This window comes from Colius striatus, chromosome 1, assembly GCF_028858725.1.
Source record: "Colius striatus isolate bColStr4 chromosome 1, bColStr4.1.hap1, whole genome shotgun sequence".
NCBI lineage: Eukaryota > Metazoa > Chordata > Aves > Coliiformes > Coliidae > Colius > Colius striatus.
The window spans coordinates 27919263-27933961 of NC_084759.1; the positions used below are offsets into that span (position 1 = coordinate 27919263).

The 14699-nt window shown below is 40.1% G+C and overlaps 1 pseudogene; it reads right to left on the minus strand.

The window, feature by feature from the left end:
- Positions 1-9824: 9824 nt before the first annotated feature.
- On the minus strand, positions 9825-9995 carry LOC133624712 (U2 spliceosomal RNA; annotated as a pseudogene).
- Positions 9996-14699: the final 4704 nt, after the last annotated feature.

The following is a 14699-nucleotide window of genomic DNA, read 5'->3' on the forward strand; positions in this document are numbered from 1 at the left end:
TCTTCATATTTTCTGTATCCCCCTTGTCACCACCACATACTGTCATGTTCAGCATGTCCACTAATTGTTGGATTTTGCTGAGCCTTCTCATCAGAAACTCATTCTTTTGTGAAGAAAAAAGAGAAAAATCTTTACTCTCTCCAGCATTTTTTCCAACCCTGGATGAAGATTATAATGGTGGGGGTAGCTGATCCCTCTTATTTCAACAATTTTATGACACAGATGTGGTCTGCACCAACATGCGACCCTCCTGTCTCTACCCATTGTACATACAAACACATATGTACATACCCAGTCTTCTGTACTGCAACACTGGCTTAGAATTGCCAAGGTGTGAAAGTCTCTTGCAAGACAGGTTGGTGAGCAGAACCCCGAGCAAGTCACTTTTGCCCAAAGGCCCTGAGCACTCCTCTCCGAACAGTCACAACCAAGATAGTCTTCCTGTCTCCCTACTATTACACTGTCACTCCTCAACTCTATTGCAACATGACCCATTATTTCTAAGATTTTAAAGAGGTAAATACAGTTGTCTGCAGGAGGAGCTGACAGAAGCCATCATCCTAGTGAGAGAAGATTGGTGGAAAAGTCCAAGCTGGCATTTTCAACGCCCTTATCATCTCATTTATTAAAATGTTCTCAGGAGTAGCCTATTCCTTGTCTTTGTCAACATAAGGAAGGTCTCCCGAGGCATTACATTATATTATGGATTGCTAAAATTGAGCTTAGCTATGCCAAAAGTATTTTTCCAATCACATTCACTGTTTTGAAGGCCAAATTGTTCAATAATGGCCTACATCTGTCAAACAGGGGCACTACCACTGACCAAGTGATAAATTTAATCCATGAGAAAGCTCAGAGCACATAAACTATATTGTTCCCTATCCAACTAAGTTTCAGAGTAGTTAACTCACTGTGAAGCCGTTATTTTATACCATCTGAAAAAAAGTTCATAATAACGATTCTGTGGAGGCCGTTTTAGAAGTGGGTATAATATTGGAGTGCCTGTGGTAGTGACCCCCTGGGAACAGCCCCTTGTAAACCATTCATAAACAACATGGAGAGAGGCAGCTCTGTGTGTGGTCTTGACTTGATCTTGCAATTTTGGGAGCTGAACAGCTCAAGGTGGATCCATTTCATAATTGCCTTATTTGTTTTGAAATCTCTCAGCATCCTTCAGATGACCTTCATAGTAGTATGAGGCAAGAACTTTAATTATTATTGTACATAAATCTAATGCTTATCACAGATAGGCCCTCGATCTCTGCTGGAACCTCCATGCATTACTGCAATAAAAACAAGGTAATACTCCCACTAATTACAAAATGAGTACTTAATCTCTCCGTCAGTAAGTCTGATGTTGCCAGCATGGCTCCCAGACCTAGCCCTGGTAAATGGCAGACAATAAATTCTATGAGTGCTACATGACAGGCATCTATTTTGAAGATCCCTCTCAGCTCCTTGACTTCCCATGAGTTTCTCAAAATAACTTGGTAAACAACCTGTAATGCTGATGGTGGGAGTGCCGCTAAATTTGTTCCCTACTTGTCCACACAAGCCCTGAGAATCCAGGACTTTGTCAGTTCAAGCACTCTGTGGCCTTGCAGGACATATGAAGTGACACGTATTGCAGTTTCTTGGCTATTCTGAGTTAATAGTAGCATTCAGACCACCCCGGCTTGTAACTTTTAAAAGGTCACCTCAAAGGCCACTGGTGCAGACACAGAGATAGTGTTCTTATTTCACATCACTGCACTGCAGAAAGTCCCAGCAACAGGAGGAAGTAACAGACAGCTATGGATCCAATACTTTTTTAAGAGTTTGGTGGTAGAAACAACCACAGGAACCCAACTTTGCAAAGAATTGCCTTCACTCAAATCCTAACTAGCATAACAGTATAAGGAATAGCAATGCTTTCCATCAAAAAGGGGAGTGTTTTGAATGGACTTTTCATAGTTCTGAAAAAGTCTGCCTGTCACATAATAGAACAAACAAGAAGCTGTTGTCCTTGTCAGAAGGAATAAAGAAATAGGAAAAGAAAAAAAAAAGAAATATTAAAAAAAGAAGAAATGCAATCTTATTTCAGAACTTGTTTAACAAAATGCTGCCAGCAGAATATGAAGAGAAGGGGAAAGAAGAACAGAGATTACGCAAAGGAATAGTATGTGGGCCTTGTCATAGCAGGATGGGATATCGTCATTTCTGATAAAAATACAAATATCTTCACAGAGATGTAGGACTTCCTAAAGATCGAAACAGAAACAGAAATAAGAATTATTTCCTCCATGGACAACTAATGTGGTCTAATCCTGCCGTGTTTATCTTTTTAATGCATGATCAATGAAGAAAAAAAAATACAACAATTATGGCAATTTTTTCTTGTGCAACAAGGTTTGACGTCATCTGATGGGAGACTAATTAACAGTTAACTTGGACAGCACAATTACCTAGTGAAACCATGTTGTTAAACCTCTAGCTGTAACCAGCTTGTAACTTGAGAATAATTTGCTCACATCTGGCTCTGGCCCATGTCCGAGACTGGGAGCTTTAATGGCTACTGACTCCCGCAGGTATTTAGATAAGTCTTCTGGGTTACTGCCTCATGAAAACAGACCCTTGTTTGCTCCTCACATGCAGTCATTTGGAGTATCACCTGTATTTGTTCTGCTCTGAAGATAACAGTAATGACCGTCTGGCATGGAAGTATCTGGACAGTAGCAGCCTGCGGTGCTCCAGTCACGTGCCAATGCAGCCACGTGATGCACAACCAGCAAGGACGGCATGGATTCCTCATGGTTGATAACAAAACAGCAGTTACATAAACACAGGATTAACTCAAAGGAAGAGCATATTGGTCTGTCCTGAGCTCTATGGGAGACGATGGTCAAGTCAAAGCATGAACTGTGCTTTCACACTTGGGGTTCTTCTAATTAGCTGGTTTGGTGCCTCATAGGTATATGGTTTGGAAGAGATGTCCTTGGCCCAAGCCCACATTGCCTGGGCTTTTCAATAACATTACAACTATGATTATTGCCCTAAAGTGCAAGGACACAGAGTACTTGCCTGGTGAGTCCCTGCAGTTGTATATTCATCACACAGGGTTTGTGACCCATGTCTCTTACTCTTTCGAGTCTCAGATGATGTTTGCACAACCTCTAACAGAACAGAAGCTGCTTTGCTTCTGAGAACTAGCTAATAAGTTACTCCTCATAACTTCAACAGTTGAAGTCCCCTTCTAAGACCTAGACAGTTAGTGGACCCACAAAAAGGCACAAATACTCTCTTGTGTCTGTACTATTAAGTTAAGCAGTGCTTGGAAAGAGTCCTGAGTCCTTGAAAGAGGGACCATCCCTATTGTTAAGCTGCTGAAGTGGACTGATTAAGGCACAGTTTGGACCTGTGCTAGGTAGAATATCCCTTAATAGTTGCCAGGCATGGTTTGGGAGCCAGAGAGTGTCCAGGAGCAGGTGGTCTACGTGCAGTCACCCTGCTCCAAGCACCAAGGTCCTCTGCCTGCACAGGCATCGCCTGCCCAGCTTCACGGGCATCAGACCCAAGCACATTTCCTGTACAAACACACACACAGCCTCAATTCCCAGAAGAAAAAAACTGGCTTAAATCTGTCAGAAGATATAAAAAAGAGCAGATCTCCTTAGTACTTGATGATTTAAAAAAAAAAAAGTTAAACTAAACACTTTCCAAAGCTAGAAAGAGGACTTCACTGAGGACAGAAATGTCTCTTCATGGAAATGCTACTGAATGAGTTTTATACAGAAAATTTAATGTTTTTTTCATCTATATTTTTTAAATAATTTTTATGTTCTTTTTTTTTTTTTCATTTTCAGTTCAAAGTACATTTTTGCTTTCGCTTTCCCCATTTCTCTCTGCTCTGCCTTTCTGCCCTGGAAAAAAGCAGCAAGGAACTGAGGTGAAAAGAAAGGGAACACTTTGGGGTTCTGCTCTCACTTGGTTTTCTCCTGTTGAGAAAATGTTAAGAAAGAACAAAAACATTTCTCTTGCCAAAGAAGAAAAAGTCACGGAATCTACCTAGCTGCTCAAAAGAAGATGTGAACGGAGAAAGCAAATTTCTGGAAAGTAATTATAATAGACAGAGGGCCTGGGCAGAGAGAGGTAAGTCATTGGAAGCAAGTTTGCATGTAACGGTTGACTGGAGATGAAATCCATCTGGAGCTGACCAGCTGCTTTGAGTGTTTGCTCAAGCTGTACCAACATGACTCAAACAATGAGTCTTCTGCTGGTCCAGGTCCAATCTCAATTCTTCAGCTCAGTCTGCACACTCTGGATGTCTGCATCTTTAACAAAAAAATAATCATCAAGGTGAAAAGAAGAGTTTAATTGGGCATATGGCACCCTCAAACGGGAAGGATGGAGACAGAACCCTCTTTCTGTAGAAAGGAATTTTGTTTAATTTCCTACTTGGGGAAAGAAGACAAGTGCTACATAACATAAACAAAGAGAAAATAGTGTGATAATGCTCAATAAAACTGTGAGAGAAGAAAATCCAGAAAGTCAAAAAAGGATGGACACTAGTGCTCAATATTAATCAAATCAATTAAGATCCATTGAATCAGCAGAGTCACATTTTGAGATTTATTTAATTTGCAGACTAAATCCTGGCATCATCAGGAGTGATTCACACTATACACAGATATATTTCTAGTGAAATCAGAAGTACTAAACACAATCAAGGGCCAGATATTGTCTATCTGCATTTCTTATGGGAAAAGATGCGATGTAACATGTCAGTGACAGAATTGGGTCCACTGATAGAACTTCAGCTCACATTTATCCTGATCATGCACTCACTTCGTTCAAGGGTAATTCAGTTTGAGAAAAGATTATTTTTTTTTTAATGCAAAGATAACTGTAAAGTTCCTCAGTGCTTCACAAAGCCTAAAAAAGTCTCCATTGCACCCACTTCTAATCTGCAAATCTGTCTCTGTATTTAGTACAGCAGTATTGCCATGCAAACGCTTGCACAGTGGCATTAAGAGCCACTGGCCTGAAAAAAAAATCCATAGAGACAGTGCAAATCTGAGACATTGCTAAGCATTTTGCCATTTGTGGCTGGTTGTGCTTACATAATGATTACCCATTCCCTGTTCCAGTTATTCAACTGGAATCGCCAACTGAGACTGAAACCCTGGTCACTATGTGGTCTGGGTCCTGAGAGAATAGAGGATTTCATACTACATTGCATTTTGTAAACAACAATTTGTTGCATACAAGAAAAAACAACTCATAAATATTATTTATCTTGATGTAGGTTTCAAAACGTCAAAGAGCCAGGGCTAATTAAGGTTCAAGAAGAGATTCAATAATTTGAAGCTCTTTTTTTTAATCTTTTATTATAGAGAAGAAAAGCAACGGCCATTGTGTCCTAATTTGTAAACACTTTATTTGATGGTTGAGACTGGAAAATATGTTAGTTTTGTTTGTTCTGTCAAAGGCTTTGGAATGGCCTGAAATCTACAGAGCTACATCTGTTGCTATTTATCATGGGGGGTTTTGCCCTATTTCTAACATGGTTTATAAAATGAAGAAAAATCTTACACACTGCAATTAGAAGTTAATAAGGGATTTTTTCCTCCTAACAAGAATTTATTCAGTCTTTCTTTGAACTTCCAACAAGAGTATGTATCTTGTAACACACAAACCCAGAATGTTCTTCAGTTTTCCATCTTGCTTGTGGATGCAAATTCTTGTGGATGCTCAGCTTCAGAAGTGGACTAACAGGAGGAGAGCTAAGCTCAATGACCACATTTCTGTCCTTTGCCTGTTCTTATACTGCAAAGGCACCTGGACATCTTCACAGGAGCACCCATTGATGCAGTGTGCTGCTTCCCCCATCTGCACCTCACAGGACAGAACCCAAACCCAACACTTTGCTTCATTTTGTTGCAGTTTTAAGCATAGAAATGGAAAACCACTGTCTGCTCCACAGCTGCCAGCAACTCACAATTATTAACATGGTTTTACTCTCACAACACCTTAGTAAGGAAGGAAAATTTCATACCTGTTGTACTGGAAACTGAGCCAAGGATTGAAACCAGGTTTGCTGAATATCATCTTAATACCCTGCCTTGTCTGCCATTTGTCAGCTTTGACGGCATACCCGCTGCTGTGCCAAAGCCCAGCCTGAAGAAAAGCCCTCTCTTTCCATCTCTCTCCCCTGCAGGACAGACACAAATAAGGGCAACCCACCATCTGTGCTTCTGAGTGCTTCATGGGTCTGGCAGAAGGAGCGGGATTTTAGCATGCAGTTAAATAAGATATAGTCTTCTTGCAAAAAAAAAAAACCACCAAACCAAACCCAAACTGTTGGAAATTACTCTGGTCCTAAGGGATAACATAGAAAGAGAGAGAGATAGAGCACAAAGCAGGTAATGAAGAGGCTGTCAGGACTAGCACCAGCAGCAGAGTTAAAGAGTTAGAGGGGATGGGTGGAGGAGAACTTTACACCCAGTATTTAAAGAAAGCATATCCTTGGAACAGAAGTGATGATTTAACAGTCCCCTATAGGCAGGGAATATAAATTAAGCAATTATATGGCAACACCCCACAAAGGGACAAAAGGATAAATAAAACAGAAGTAGAGAGGCATCCCAAACTTCAGCCTCCTTCCAAGTGGAAAAACTGAGCTGTATAGGAAGGAGAGCATCAGCTTGGGGAGGTGAGGTACAAATTAGGAAGAAGCAGCTTCAGTGTCTCTGCCTCAACTTTCTAAAATTTTGTGGGAAAACAATCCTTTTTGATATTCCAAATTGTAAAATATTCTGCAGTAAAACTCATGAAGCACACACATTTGTTGGCTTTAAAACCAGTAGGGATCCAGCTTCCTGGTCAAATCTAAAAAGCCAGTATTTATAGCAATAATAGTACAAGACCAATTCATTTTTCCCCTTGTGAAAAGGCAAATGCAAAAAAAATAAAAGAAAAGGTAACTAAAACCTGGAAAAATATGCTATGGTAGTGTCTTGTGGGAACCACCATGCAGGTCTCCTTTGACTTTTTCAAGCTCTTGTGCACTCTGAATTCTCTTGTTATGCTGAAAAGGAAATCCCCTATGGGTCATCACGTAGGAGGTAGTTCTTCCTACTGTTTTCACCTTCAATAGAACTGGTTTGGAATACAATGACAAATTATGTAAAGAAACTTGAGTACAGCTAACTCAAATTACAGCAATGCTGTTTTTACCTGAACTTTACCTGAAAGTCCTGGTCAATGCACTTTGGTCTTTTAACAAAATAATAAATAGGAAGCACGCATAGAAAATTGATGTTTTCAAAGGAATAATTTCACTGAAACACCAACATTCTGGTAGTGGTTGCCATTGTGAAGTGTCGGCCAGCAATGGTAAGTATTTTGACTTTAGCATTAGTAGCAGCTGAAGATATGTGAGAGAAATCCAGGCTGACACTCTGGCAAACTACTTGAGCTGTCTGCAACAGCATTTTGTATGAGTTATTATACTAATGGGCAATTTCGTCATTACAATATGAGAAGTGAATGCAATTCAATTTCATTTTAATTTCGCTTTTGCTCAATTTAATTAGTTTTTATAATTATTACAGTAGTAATATCGCTCAACATTCCCATTGATCACAGTTAAAAAAAACATTTCCATTTTCTAAATTCTCATCTTTTCCTTGGCCCCTTCATCAATACTGGTGCATAAAAAAAACCTATCAATCTGGTGCAAGAGACACTCCAAACCATCCATCTTCTGCATCACAATTCCATCAGGAACGTATTTGTAGGATACAGGAGGCAGGTGGGACGTGTCACAACAGCTAAGTACAGTTACAACAACCTAATCTGCCTTCAGGAAGTTACAGAGTCCAGGAAAAACAGTGGGTAATTTGAAGCCATCTTTGCCTCGTCTCTTCATCCAGCCCCTGTATTACTTTGGTTGGAACCATAACATTCACTAGCCACACTGAAAACTCTGATATTACACTCTTAATAGACTCAGAAATGGTCTGCACTGTAAGGGGATTCCTCTTTGAAGGGCTGGTGAGCACGGCTCAAACAGACCAGGGGACACAGTCTGAGATGCACTTACTTCTTGCTGAAATCAACATCCCTGATATGCTTTTATGAACCAATGGAAAATACTACTCTCTAAACAGCATTGCTTGAAAACAAGCCTTTATTTTTAGGTAGCTTTCCAGTCTTAAATTTCTCCAACTATTTACAAACCCTAAGAGCTTGCTAGAAATCAAGGCAGAATATCACCACAGTTTATTAGAGAAGGTGATGAGTGTTAGATAAAAAAAGATCCATTAAATATTTTGATCTTCAGTGTAATGAATACTTCAAAACAGCCACATGAAAGTTAACAAAGTAAAGCGGCATATGCTTACACAGTAGGAACAACAGGATATCATTTAACACGCTTTATTAGTAAAATAAAAAAGCACTGAAATTCCAGCATGTTAACATGCTCACAAACTCAGTGACTTTGCAAGAATCAAACAATGTATTAAAAAGTCAGCTCTTGCAGAAACAGCTCCTTCTTTAACTGTTCCCATTCTTTTTAGTTTTTAAAACTTTCTCATCCACATGTTCATTGTCACAGCCTTGAAATCTCTTTTTCTGATGAGTGAGTCCACATTTGCTTCTTTTCTACATCACAGTGTCATCTAAGCAGAGACCTGCCAAGCCTTCTCTTCTGAAGCATGTCATAAAAAATGGACTAACAAGGTAACTTGCAACTCAAACATCTCATCTGCTTTGCAAGAGTTCAAAATGATAAATTATTGTACTACAGAGTTAATGCACTTAACTGTTCCTTTATGAGGAACCACGGACTTACCTCTCAAAGCTTATCATTAAACCTTTGTCTCCAGAATAAGATACTCACTTCTGTTATTCCAAATAGACTTATGCCTGCTACAGAAATAAAGAAGTATTTTTGACAGGCATCACAACTATGTTCCTATGTTAATAATTCAATGTTAAATGTTGTGATATAAGAGATACTGTCCCGTAGTCCTCAAAGGTCCTGGTCTCACTGTGATCTACAGCCTCTTAGTGAGACAGGATGTCATTTCTAGGAAACATGCAGATATGCTTTGTTTCAGTTTTAGGGGAAAACTTTCAAATCTGTGATGGCTTTGACAACCTATCCTGGACCCATGAATCTGAGCTTTTCTCTTGCTCATCCTTCTGGAGCCTGACCATGTTTGTGATGCACAGTAGGATAACAATGATCAGCTGTGCATTAGGACAATCACAAAACTCATATTTCAAGCTTCACCTGTACTTACCAGGTACTTTCATATGCTTGGGATCAAAATCTTTGAGACCTGGAAAGGATTTTACCCCAGGCAGAATGGGAGAAGTTTGCTGTCTGCTTCTCACAGGGCGACGCACCGACATATTTCACCTCAGCTTGTACAAAGCAGTGCAAGAGCCTTCCTGTCCACTAACAGCACTCAGATTTTGACAACAGGAATATTTCTCCTTGCCCTGGGAATGGAGTAAAATGTGACAGTGATGCACAAGAGATTCAGCATAATCTCTGAAAAGTCTATGAAGTGTGGCTTGGCTTCAGAATCCGAGTGCATTTCCTCATTCTTTGGAGGTTTTGCTTACTGTCTTCTCAGTCACTGATTAACAGGCTAAATGAACGTGACAACTGGCTCCTCCTGCGTTTGCCCATAGATGACAATACCTAGAAAGCAAGAATTAGAAAAGGGATAGTTGGATCAGGTGTGTTGAGTCTGAGTGAGATGGAGTTAATTTCCACATAGCAGCTCTCCTAGTGCTTTGTTTAGTTAGAAAGGTGCTGATAACACAACAGTGTTTTGACTATCACAGCATCAAGGCTGTCTGTCCAACACTGTCCCTCCACCAGTAGAAGGAGGTCAGCAAGACCTTGAAAGTGGACATAGCCAGGACTGTCCAAAGGGATATTCCGAACCATAAGACCTACACTACACTTGATCTTAGCCAAAAGGCCGAGAAGCGATCTACAATTCTATGATAAGACCTGCTCAGCAATAAGTTACAAGATCAGAGTAGGGGATGCCGAATGGTTATTATGTTTGTCTTCCAGAGCAACCAGTATTTGTGCTGAAGCCCTGCTTCCCAGGAAGTGGCTGGGCATTGCCTGCTAATGGGAAGTCATTAGTACATTTTTCCTTTGCTCCCATACGCAGTCTTTGTTTTTGCTTTTATTAAACTACTTTTATCTTGACCCACAAGTTTTTTTCCATATTTTTTTCTCCCCCTTCTCAGTCCTGCTCCCCTGAGGAGGGGAGTGATAGAGGAGAGGAGTGATAGAGACAGGATCACTCTCTACAACTGTCTGAAAGGAGGTAGGAGAGAGATGCGAATCGGTTTCTTCTCTCCAGTAATGAATGACAGGAATAGAGGAAATCACCTCCAGTTGCATCAGGTGAGATTTACATTGGCAGTAAGGAAGAACTTTTTCACTGAGAGGGTTGTTAAGTATTGGGTCAGGCTGGCCAGGGAGGCAGTGGAGTCACCATCCCTGGAGATAGTTAAGAGATGGATAGCTGAGGTGCTGAGGGACCTGGATTAGTGATGGGCTTGTCAGTGTTAGATTAGTGGTTGGATTTGGTCTTAAGAGTCTTTCCCAAATAAAATGATACTATGATAACTACCTTAGGAAGCATTTGGTTTGTCATGTTTAACTACTAGAAGCCAGAAAAATTGGTGTACATCCAGTGCATGGCCAAGGTCAATCCACCACATCAGGAAATCTAATTTGCTTTGAAAAAGGTATAAGACTGTAGGCCAAGGAATTTAGAGGCTATTACTTGTCTTCCTTAGTTTAAACTGAAAGTTGAGTTGTTTTTTTGCCGGCTTTCCCCAGTCAAGTCATTGCATCTTTAGCTTGAATCCTTCACAGAAAATAAGTAAATGGTAAATGCTGCTTCATACTGTGTCTGTGGTGCAGGTGGTAACATGAAGTGGTATCCCCAGAGAGAGAAAGACATGGTGGCAATGGCACATCTGCAAAGAAGTACTTCAACTGTGGCATTTTGTAGCCTTAATTTAGGTCCTACTCAGAATTCTCTTTTTTTTTTCCTTTATTTTTTTCCTGTAGTGTCCTAATTCAGCCTCATAATTAGTTGCAAGGCTAGTTCTCGCCTGCATTAATAAAGCTGTATTTTCAGTTTACTTGTGAACCACCAATTTATCTAGCTTCTAGTAGTCAAACATGACAAACCAAATGCTTCCTAAGGTAGCTATAGACAATGGCATGATTTTAACAAGTTTTGAGGACTGCAACGCTCCAGTGAAGTCAGTGAGCTCTGCAGTTATTTCACAGCTCTAGAAAAGACTATGATGCCTGACCTGAGGCACTATGGCTCAGTATTTTAGCAAACACTTTCACATGTGAGTACACAGAGCAGTTATTCAGCAAGATACAAGATCAGGATCATAAGAAGCTGGCTTAGTGCTGTTATTTTATAGAAATAATGTATAAGGCCTAAGCATGGAAAAGATCTTACAGAGTTCAGTAAAATTTTGGAGAAGTCATCCAATACATCTGAAATGTATACACACATATTCTGTTCTTTTTCATGTCACTGTCACACTTGGTGATGTGCTGAGCACAAGCTCAACATTCATTGACATTCAACAATGAAAAATCGTTAATGAAACCTTATAAACAAATAAGGAAAATCTAGCAGCCCAAAAAAAGCTTGACTTCTCCAAATTTATTTTCTTCCCCTTTATAAATCAGAGTTCGGTTTACACTAATTGTTGTGGGCTGAATGTAAAAGGTATGGCTAAGCAGCCACCGAATGTTTGCGCTTATTTCAAATATTTGGACATATTTGGTAAGATTTTCAGACCCTGCTCCAACTCTGTCTCTTCTGCTCTGTGGGAAAGCTGTTTCTTAACAGCTTGACAGTCTTCTCCAGATCTCCCCTGCACTGGGTTGAAGTGGGTACAGGACACAGCTGGGGTTCTCAGCCAGCCTTACACTTTCAGGGCTTTAGCTAATCATTTTCCTTCCCCTCCCTCCTACCCAGATTGCTCATAAATGACAGAGTAATGTCATTTAATATCTTATCTGCAGTCTTTATGAGAAGGAGATTGGGAGTTCCAAGTGTCATTCCCAACAGAAGAGTGAAATATGCATAGTAAATCCTTTCCTGTATCTAACACTACTGGGTTTTTTGTAAGATCCATTTTTTTGCAGACCATTGTATTATCCATACAATCTTTAAGATGATCTCCCTACAAGATTTCTTAGTTCTTGCCCTAACAAAGCTCAAGCTGACTTAATGCAGAAATGAAGAAAGTTCCTGCTAGCCAGTCATATGTCTACTGGGGGAAACATGAGGGATTTGAATTTCTAGGACTACTGACAGGGCAACTTGTGAGGGACTAAAGATGAGTTTTCTAGGAAAGCAACAGCAGGAGTATCTCACTCACAGAAAAGCTTTCTCCCAATCACAGGCAGATATAAATCCAGCCCCAACATGCAGGCAGGAGGGAAGAGTATCTAGTCCTTGTGAGGCAGAGAGTGGCTCTCTGAGTCACATCTTGCACAGAAACCACAAACATTTCACAGTGGCTATGCATGTCTCCCAATAAATGAATATACTGAAATGGAGATAGTGTGAGAAGGGAAGGCTCTTGTGCTACATGAGACTTTCATTCACTCTTTCTGCTGGTGCCTGTCTTCTGCTGCTGTGTTTCTTCCTGCATCATCTCAGTCAGATAATGAATGTGGATGGGAAGAAGGTGAAGCTCCCCATGGCTGTAATATTTTCAAAATGGGAAATGGAGAGAAAGGAAAAGGGAAAACAACTGAGCCTGTTGGGACCTCTCCATCATCATTACTTTTTGACCCACAAGTTTGCCTATCCAAATCAATAAAGCCAAAAAAAAAGATCTGAGGAGCCTGTTCCTCATCTGCAGATTCACGTTGTGAATTTGTGCAATTTCTTAGGATCCTTTGTATCTAAGATATTCTGTAAAATTGAGCTAAGAGGTGCTGTCCTTTAAAAAGCATCAAAACCTCATATGAGAAACACTTAGTGTTATGTCTCATTTTTACCAGTGCAGCTGTCCTGCTCAATTTATTTCTTCCTGGAGAAACTGTGCTCTACAAACTAAGGTAATACATTTTCTTGGCTGTGATCCTCTAGCACATGAATACAGTCCCCGGTTCCACTGAACATTGTAGCAGACAAGCAAAAAAGCGTTGTTTGCAAAGTATTTTTGTCTTAGAGAAGCAAAGGAAATTAATTGGTTTTCCATACAGTCCCTTAGTCAATAGTGAGCTCATGCATGGTATCAAAACCACGTCTCTTCAAAAATACACATATATAATATTTTATCTGTATTTTATCTATTCTACACTTCAGCAGCCTGCTCTAAACCCTTCTGGAGTCATAGAATTTGATCGGCTTTGTTAGAAATCTTAGCTAGCATACAGATACTCAACTGCATGGATTTCTATTATTACCTGAAAACAAGAGCCTCACTTAAAAATGAAAAAAACCTTCTCATGCTTTACTCTCTAGTTCTGTTTTCCAAACTCACATTGTGTCTGCCCACAGACAGCAGTTGCCACATCTCACCCTAAATATACAATGCCCACCTGAGCTTTTAAACCTCCAGCAAAATCTTGTTAAGAATCAACATAAAAAGTAAGCAAGGAGAGTTCACTGCAGCTCATAGTGAATTCCACCAGCCTTACAAATTCCAGACACCATCCTGCTTATTCTTGAGAACCTGCATCTGGCACCTTGATAAACTAGATCCCCATCTAGATCCAACCTGCATCTGGCACCTTAATAAACTAGATCTAGATCCATCAGTGATGGGAGACAGTGGATAGAGTGGTGAGCTGCTCTGCATTGCCATGAAAGTAACCAGAGAAGGGAAATGTAGGGAACAGAAGGGGACAGGGGCTACAAACCGATCTTCTATTCCCATAAATGTGCTCTAGCTACCAAGATCTTGGTAAAGCACTCTACTATACCGCAACATGCACAGCACTGAATTCTCCTAAGCCATCAGCCTCATCACCATGTTATGAAAGTATCAAATTTCCATTTAAATCCCTTTTCAGATCATACAAATGGCACTTTGTGGCAAGAGCTGCTTGTGATTAACCAAGCTGCCACATCTTATTGCACTTCAATGAGCAATGGCTTTTTGTGTAAGCATGAAAAAACGTGAGCTAAAATACTGAAACATGGTCAGACATAAGAGGTCTTTTCCAAATAAACCATCATTGCTGGAATCTGGTATTGTTCAAGGGTACCAGCTTGGGATGCAGGGTCCCCTTGGTGACATTGGGATAGACAGATAGTATTCACAGAAAAGTAAGAATGCAGCCCGAGGCAAAGTAGGCAAAAATTTAGAATACAAGGTTTGAATTAAATTCTTTTCCAACACTGGCAGTCCCAGACTCCTCAATTTGTCTAACTAAACGTCCCTTAAGGATAGTGCTTTAGTTCCTAGGCTACATTCATTCTGTGGTCGCTCTGGGACCAGAGATGAAGCAAGTATTTCCTGAGCATAAGTCTGATCCTACATTTAATGAGGATGCTGTGGTGGAACAGCTGTTGCTGCTGCAGAGATATATAAGGATTAATTACCTTTTTGTTCTTTTAAGGAAGGTTTCTATTTCTCTTGAATGTATCTTTGAGTCTTTGAGGTCCTATACTAATGCAAAA